Raw genomic sequence first — 9,304 nt, 5'->3', positions numbered from 1 at the left:
ATTGGAATCTTTTCCTACAAAATAGGAGGCCTAGATTTTTAGCCCTCTCAATTTGACCAGGTCAAAATGGGCTGGGGCTAGATTTAGCCCCACCAACTTAGGGAAGATTTCTGCCATTTGTCAATCCTACTCTTCATTTTCCCACTAAACAAATTTATGAAGAAATATATTTTTTTATTTTCAAAATTCATGAGACAATTATCTTCTTTGAATTCAAGGGCTAATTTTTAAAGTGGATTCACATATAAATCCATAGGACAACTTCCCTTTTTAAATATGCCTAAAAATCTTAGCGGCACCCACTATACTTTTATGGAAGCGAGTGCCCATGGGACCTCAACGTAAGGGGGTGAAAATGGGGTGGGGCTGGAATTAGCCCCACCAACTTAGGGAAGGATTTTGTTATTTGTCAAAAAGCTCTTCAACTTCCCACCAAAATGAATTAATCTCTTTATTTTTAAAATTTATGAGACAACTAGATTTAGAAGGTGATTTAAAGAGGATTCAATTTCAAAATTCATGGGATTGCTTTCCTCTAAATATTCCTACAGAATCTCAGCAGCACCTGCTCTATTTTTAAGGAAGTGGGTATAAAAGTTTCTGCTTGACAAGTGACACAACGGAATGTATGGTAATTAATTAATCATTTATAAATTATAATAGAATGAAATTGCCAATTTTAATTTCATATTAAATAATTAATAAATATCAATAAATAGACATTTTGTCTACGACGCTTCCATGACCAGAGAGTATGTGAAATTTTTAGAGCTGCAAGGGAAGAATCGTCTGTAGCTTTAGTTCCTTAAACCTTTTTAAAGCAGTGTTTGTTTGTCCTACAGATTTTCGGGGCATTGTAAAGAGAAGGTGCAGTTCACTGGGCAGGTTTCTTTCTTCTTTGATCTTCTCTTCTCAGCTAATTATTAGTGTAATTGTTGACAGGTAGTACTAACACGTACTGCACATCGCATATAACTTGCTGAATGTTAAACAAATTTCATATTTTCCATTTATGCACAATGCAGGGGATTCTGTCAAGTTTGTGTTTCTCAACGTTACCTAATCAACAATATATGTATCCTTGATCTCTCTCGAATCATGCATGCAAGATTATCCTGTTGTTCTGTCTGATTTCCATCATTTTTCTTACTACAATTTATCGCCTGAAATTAAAGAGCCCCCGTTAATAACCTACAAATTTTATTTATGTAAGATGGAAATGTGGCAGAGTTGGGCGAGGCTCCTGGATTCAGCATTCCCCATTCTTTCGAAACTCTTTGTTAGTTTGTGTTCCTTTTCATATATTAATCCGGTTTTATTTTCTTCAATTCCAGGAAGTACTTAGTCATAGAGATTAACCAAAACTTAAATTGCTAAATTTATGAGAATATTATCCTTGCCCTATTTCAAATTTCTTCTGTGAGCATCTGGCCATTTATGTATATGGCATTTTAAAATTAGCATTCTGTGAAATTGTGGGAATCTCTTGTGTGTATTTTTTCATAATCGTATGCAAGTATACCAGTACCAGCAAAATGGTGGGGAGGGGAAAAAATGGGGATAATAAGGCTTGCATAAAAAAGAAGCAGTAGCAACGCTTTCCTCCCCGTCATTTGCCGCATGCTTTGCATACGTTACTGCAAGGTTTATGATAGGCTATTGAATGGGGAAACTACCATACTTGAGAGGGATTACGGCTTGGAGGGTTGCACGATTGCTATTATTTAGTTGTTACAGATATCAGTATAAAAGCATGCAGCATCATTACGGGACTTTTTCTACTGATATATATATGTGTGTAAGTATTTGATGGAGGTTAGTCCCTTGTAATCTCTTCTATATAGGAGATGTGTTTATGGGTCATGGTCCCGAGCTCACTACGGTCTGTAAAACATACTGGAAAAAGCTATGGTGGATTTTAAAATGACTGTTAGTTTTACATTCAGTTCAATGACAGTTAGAGATTAACCAAACTTTAAATTTCTAAATTTGTGAGGATATTTTTGTTACCTTAATTCAAATTTCTAATTGGTGCCTCGCTAGCCAAATTTTATATATAATAAAACATATATAAGCTAGTTGTGCTTGGAGGTGTCTACAATGACAAAATGAGTTGGAAAATCCATGTAAACAAAAACCCTTTTTGAATAAATTTGACCTTTTCATTGACAGTTATGGATGCATTGGATGCAGTGGAAGAATAAACAGCCTCAAGCTATGCATATTACAATTGAAATCTATAACAGCTAAAGCTGCTAGAAATGTCAGACAACCCATGTTCAGAATAACCTAATCATGGTAAATTGCATCCCTTGCAGCTGTGTCAGAACCGCTATGCACTGCACGCAGGTTAAAAGTGGCCACAAATAGTAATTTTATGCTTCATAATTACAGTACAGAATAATTATGATTATTGAAGATGAACATAGTCATTTACTTGTTTAAGAATGGTGATAGACAATCATAGTCATTGTACTCTTCGACCCATACAGTGATTGTAAGTGTCACGGTAAAATATGCAAAAATAGTACCAATTACAAATGAAGGGAATAGGGGAATCGCAATAAAATAGGGTACTAAAATAAAACAGAGCCAACTATAAACTAGGCTAAACACAACATGTAGATAACAGTATGCTACAGCTTACAAACAACAGTTCTATTAATTGAGAACAGAATATCCAAAATATGAACTCTATAGCATTCTCAGTAATCTCTATGCTCTCTCACAATGCAATTACATGGTCTCACAATGTATGTTTTCTACAGAAACATAATTTTCTCTGATTATATTTCAAATGAACTCTACAGACTTCTGAGTTCTCTCAAATTCTTTGATTACACACATCCCTTAACATTAGATATTGGCCCCCCTGTATTTATAACCATACTGAAGAGGTTACATTGCATACGTGTTGTTCAAGTAACTTATTGGTTAAGAACTACATAAATGTGAAGACAAGATCATATCAGTGGTTGAGTAACTTGGAGCTCCCAAGTTCGTAATCGGATTGCAAGCTGTGAATGTATGCCAGTCCGTAAAGTCTGGACTGAGAGTTGGCGGAAAATTCCATATAGTTGGCAGAAAATTCCATAGAGTTGGTGCAAGCAGCAGTTTGGACTGAGGCAGTGGAAATAGTTGGCAAGGGAGAAATTATTTCCAAAAACGAATATAGAACTTCGACTTAAATGAAAATGTCTTCCTCAAAACATATGTTTAGATCTCTATTTCCTTTTATTAGTACATAGATCTCATCTGTTGACAGTGAATAAACTATTAACACAGATCAGTGAATGGATTCCTGAGAGAGTGAATGAGCTTAAATTAATGATTCTATTTGATGGAATAGTTAATAGTTGATAGGACAGTCACAGTGTCTGATAGAACAGTGAATGTGACCCTCAAAACAGCAGTGGATGCAGATCTCATGAAGGTGAATCCTTCATGACAATGAATATATTATATCTTCTATGGAATAGTGAATACACCTACAAGAACAGTTAATGGACCTTGGAAACAGTGAACAAACTCTTCAAGAATAGTGAATAAATCCTGTGGGAGTCAATATCTCTTTCATGCTGCTAGTGTTTTATCAACTGATGTTCTTTTCATGGAAAGCGTTGTTCTTTCCTTAACAGAAAACTCAAATCGTCTCACAAAAACACTTTCAATCAGATTCTTTTACTCAAAACCTCATCCATCCTTCTCCAATTTGACCCATGCTTCCAACTCATACCCAATTTTTAGGGAAGAAATTTCATTCGCACATGGGTCAGATTCTGACCCATCTTGGACATTTTTCTAAAAACCAAATTGATCGTTTTAATTATATCTCCAGCCCATTCAATTTCCTCTTGTTCAATTTGGCTAAGTCCATGTTGATTCCATGTTCACATAAAAATTTTGGGCCAAAAGGAGCGGAAATCACCAAGATTTGGGCAAAATGCCCAAGCAAGGTCAGACTCCCATCCATCTTGGGCAATCTCAATCAAACTCAATCATTTCCACCAACATTTTGGCCCCTTTTAAGTTGTTTTATTTTTTCATATTTTGTCAAGTTCCATCAATTGGCTTGATATCCCAAAGGATTTTTCCAAAAGGTGAAGGTGGAATTCGGATAATGTTGGGCATTAATGCCCATAGAGGGTCGGGCATTTTTTCATCATTGGCCTCTTGCTTTCCCTTGCTCAGAAATAAAGTTGCAATACAAAGAGACCTCCTTGCGTAAAAATCAAGCATCTCTTTGAAGACAAACAATGCCAATTGAATTTTTCACACGATTAAACTTTTCTTTTGGCTATCCCCAATGTGTGGAAAAGGCTGAGAATGTCACAATTACCAATATTGAGATGTAAAGAAGCTCTCAAAATGATCCCTTTATTATAATCTTTGAGACCTTTTGGTGTGGGTTTTAGTCCACTACAACATGCAGAATAAAACACAGAATGTTTCAAAGTGGAACACTTAGATGCTCAATCCTCTCTTTATATAAGGTCATCTCTCATGCTAAGCTTGCAAAGTAAGATCATGAAATGACTTCAAGGTTCCTTCAATTTGTGGATACTTTCTTAGTGAAACAATATGATTTGTTGGTTACCACTTAGAGGACTTATGCTATTCATTCATGGATATCAAATGCTTGCAATACTAAAGATTTAGTTTCACAATATGCAGTGAAACTTTAGTTTGATTTTCCAACTTTCACTTCAACTTAAACTTGCTAAATTTGACTACTAGTACTATCTATGAATGCAAGGAATCATGGATGGACTTGGACTCTACTATGAAACTCAATCAGCGACTCCGCCCACCTAGTACAAGCTTCTAAGGAATATTCAAATGGTTTTCAAATCAATACCCGCTCCCTAATGCCATCAAATTGATGCAAAAGATTGAATATCAATTGAAGATAAGTGCTTTCAATCATCGGCTAGACACACAAGGCACTCCTACCGTCAGCAAGAGGCTAGTTGCCTCGAGTTTTTTGAGTCATACAAGCAAATATCCACAATTACTTTCACTCAACTAAACTACTTCAACATGAAAAGAAATCTACTACAAGATGTACATTCTTTGAAATCCATGGTGCAACTTTTGAGTACTTAACCAAACTATTTACCATACCAACTAGTTATATATATATGGATTTCATACCAGAGGAGACAAAATATTGTGTTTTGGTGGTATCAACATTGTGTTGGCAATCAATGTAATCCCTAGAATTGTGCTCACAAACTCCTTCTATGTTGCAGGAAAGGGAACAACTTCTTGCAAAGTGCCATGGGTAATGTTGATGAGTGTTTTATGAAATCGCGAAATGCCCCATATCCTCTAAAAAGCAAAGAAACCATGTATGCTAAGATTGCAAAAAGATCATAGAGGTGGCTGCAAGGTTCCTACTTGCAGACTTGCAACTTTAAGTTGGATACATGCTCATTGGCTTGATGTATGTTTATAATCCAAAGGGACCTACTCTATTCCATCTAGAGATATCAACTTTCATTGTAAATGCAAGTACTTGATCCTATTCTAATTTCACCACATGTACTTGACACTATTCTAGTTGCATGACAATGTCTAAACAGAAAACTGAAACATATATATAACCAATGTGAACACTTCATTTTTTGCCAAAATCTCTTTATCTACTTTAGTTGGCTATTTAGACACTACCTAATCGTACCCCTTACTTCCAAAAGTCATTTCCCCCTTTCCTTGAACGTTAATGATTTTTTTGTTGTTTTCCTCACTTGACCTTGACTTAGCAATTTTCCTAGCTCGAAAGGTATAAAAATAAGGAAAATAGACCCTATGCTGCTTGGATCTGATAACTACTTCCTTGACTTCATCAGCCTTCATTGATTTTTCATAGACCCTTGCACTTGAATCATCCACTTGTATTATATTTGAACATTTTATTTAATGGCAATTTAAGATGACTTTACTCTTCTATACATCTTGACAACGAATGTGGCACTAAACAGATGACTTCATTCACATTTTCTCTTGTTATCCTTTTTATGATCCTCTTGGTGGAAAATTGACTTGCTTAGGGACTTGTCTCTTCTTTCTGTGATTCCATTTGCTGTGCATTTTCTAGTCTCATCTTTTTGGTGGAAAATTTGCAAGGATGAGACTTATAACTTCATCACACCCAGCAACCAAATGGAAGATTGGTTGTGATAGGGACCATTTCAGTTTCTTACTTGTTCTTGAAAACCTTGACAACTCACTGTGTTGCCCAAGTGTAAATGTGATGCTCAAAGGGATACATTCAAATCATGTCCTTGTCTTCTCTCATACTTGTATCTTTCAAAAGAAAAAGAAGGGCATGCGACTGCAAGATTTACCACATGCTGGAATTATTTGTCTCATTACATCACTGGGTGTTCCACCATCATGGTTTTCCATCTCTTGATAAGGTAGAACCAAATCCTTTAGTGAGGTTCTAATCCACTTATAGTAGTTATAGAACCACATAATCAGATATTTTTAACAGGTTCACTTGATGAGAACTGTGACCATGGACATAAATTTCATTTCGAGAAGGAAGAGATATCCAATCCATGTGCAACAGCTATAGTACCACATACTCAGATTTTTTAACTAGTTGACTTGATAAGAATTTTTCTGACAATAGACATAAATTCCTAACCCTGACATCTGTATATGAAATTGAATCTTTATTGCCACTGCACATACAACAATCTGATATTTGAGGAGTACTTTAAAGTATGGGACTGACTTGTCTTCCTAGAATTATCAGCTCCTTCCAAGCAACCACCAATTGAGATTTTTTTATCCACAGAAACTCTCATTGAATCTATCACAAGACCATCAAAACACCAACCTGCTTAAATTTTGGTAAGTTCCTTTTCAAAAGAAATTATCAACTCCTCAAGCTTATTTCCATGCAACTGTGACAAGGTTTTTGTTTAGCATTACCATCATTTAATATTCTTAGCCATTCTTGGTCATTACCTTCAAAATCATTCTCTGGAAGGTGCACCAATGCAAAACATTTATATTCCTTTGAACAATAGCGATTCTAAAAGGCTGTGGCGTGCAGGTTGTATGAAAATTAGAGTCTAATTGGGGTACGTTTACAGACTTCAAGGTCTTTTCGTTTCCTCTCTCTGAACCACTCATAGAAATGGTCAGCCTGTGGTTTGTTAAGTTATATGCCGCTCTTCAAAAGCTAGTGCACTAACCATATTTACCAAAACTGAAAAAGAATTTGCTGATTCTTTATCACTCTTTCAGTTGATCCTCATTAGAGTGTTGCCCTTGTATACTTTTAGACACAATATCTTCAAGCTCTTCATTTGTAGATACAGTAGCATTATTTTCCAACATTTCCATCTCATTGATTCTTTTCTGATTTTAAGTGTCATTTTCTTTGCATTCTTTTGCACAAAGAGAACTTTTTATTTTTTTGTCTCAGAATTTTAAATAACTTCCAAGCCGCCCTTGGGGTAAGACTTGGGTTTCTATTTGAATGTAATATACCCGAAAGCCTCCTCAACTGTATGCCGACCAATACCAACTCCATAAAACTACTTCATCTCCATTGGAAGCTTGATACCTTTGTACTCCCCACATACTACCTCTGTACTACCTCCATACTAGCACTGTACCACCTCTATACTACTTTTGTACTAGCACCATACCACCTATGTACTAGCTGTTAGCATGAATGTTAATGATACTACATTGGGGGAGTATCCTAAGCATTGGAGAGTATTGACATGTTGCATTCATGATTGTGTTTGTCATTGATGTCAACATAGTAGTAAGTCTGTGAAGATTGAAAGAGTAGCACAGACAAATCTTAGTTGTACAGACAAGGTTGTGCTTGTTTCGTGATGTGCAGTCATGGACATGTTCTGCACTGTCTTGATGGCGAGGTTTAATGTGCAATGCGTAGGTCGAAGATGTATGAAAGTTGTACTTGATTTACTAAGAGCAATATAGAGATAGAATGCTTGGAAAGTAGTTTCTGATGTTTGTATTATATCTTTCATCTGAGATGTAATAAGAAGATGCATGGTTAGTCAGTGACATAAGACATGCTGATGATGACGTCAGCCGATGTGCAAGCCCTAGTATCGCACGTGTGAGAAGTTGTATAGACTGTGGAGCAACAATGCTATTGTAATTGTAATTAATTAATTATCTTATTATAATTAATTGGGAAAGCCTCTAGGCTGACTCAAGGAATGATTTTGAAGATATAGTATAAAGGAAAGATGTTTTCCTTGTTTGTAATGTGTTGTGATTGTTGTATGAAGTGCGAAGTGCGAAGTGCGAAAAGGAGTAGAGTGTTTATTGAATGCGAGTAAGCGATCCAAGGGATTATTGGATGCAAGTTTTGCGATCTGGTTACAAGATCAGAAGGAGCAGAGGTTTGGTTGATAGGACAAAGGAAGTACTATTCATTTCAATTATTCTGCAAGGAATAATACAGAGATCATTTGGATAGTGAGTTCATTGGTCTTGCCCTTGAAGCTATTTGGACAGTAGGTCCAACTGTCTTCCACAACTCCTCACAGGGACTAATATGTACTGAATGTTGGTATAGACTCCTAACAGGGTCCATCGTCTAACAAAGAATATTTATATTAGTACATCATCTTGTGGGTACCATCTCCACTGGGGTTTTCCCTCTGATCAAGGGGTTCCCTAGTTAACATATTTGGTGTTATTGTGCATGAGTATCTTGTTGTGGTTTCTGATTATATTGCTCATATGGTTAAGTTTGTTTAAGGTTGATAATTGTGATAATAGTTTGATAATTGATTCACCCCCCTTAGTTATATTGGTGGACTATATATTCTAACACTAGCTTCATACCACCTCCGTATTAGCTTCATATCAACACCATACTACCTCTATACCCTCTTCGTACAACCTCCTAATTCCATTGTTAGTGGTCTTTTCACATAATGAATACTACATTATCTATACTCAGATATAAGGATGCAAGTTGTGGATTAGATTGTTAATGTTAAAATGATAGATTTTAGATGGAAATGAAGATTTGCACATTCAAGAGGAAATATGTAAATAATGATATCATTTCACACTACATCAGTGATTGAACTAAGAGCAGAATAGGGTGAGGATTTCTCCCACCAAAATTGTGGAATTTAAGTAAGGAGGATCTTTCAAGTTCAAAATGGAGAATAGCAGAACTCCAATAGGAATATGTAGATACAAAGAAAATATCGAATTTGTGTACCTTCAACCACCTATGAGTCATTAAATACCCCTTCAGATAAGCTCCAAAGGGTTTACAAAAGTG

General features: G+C 35.9%; 1 protein-coding gene across 9 annotated transcripts in view; it reads left to right on the top strand.

Moving 5' to 3' along the window:
- Positions 1–723: 723 nt before the first annotated feature.
- The window catches only part of LOC149559009 (uncharacterized), a 36,298-nt gene continuing 27,717 nt past the window's right edge, over positions 724–9,304 (top strand). For 8 of the 9 annotated variants that reach the window (XR_016365104.1, XR_016365103.1, XM_089832962.1 and 5 more), the window contains exon 1: positions 724–885. The gene's annotated coding sequence lies outside the window, so the exon portion shown is untranslated. Of the gene's footprint in view, positions 886–1,025; positions 1,280–9,304 lie in introns of all 9 variants that reach the window. The other variant, XM_089832959.1, reaches the window with a different exon arrangement.

The sequence above is a fragment of the Cupressus sempervirens genome, chromosome 5 (assembly GCF_028749045.1).
Source record: "Cupressus sempervirens isolate cs-2001-9-10 chromosome 5, ASM2874904v1, whole genome shotgun sequence".
Lineage (NCBI taxonomy): Eukaryota > Viridiplantae > Streptophyta > Pinopsida > Cupressales > Cupressaceae > Cupressus > Cupressus sempervirens.
The sequence above is the reverse complement of the archived record's forward strand: the minus strand, read 5'-3'. Positions and strand labels throughout refer to the sequence as shown.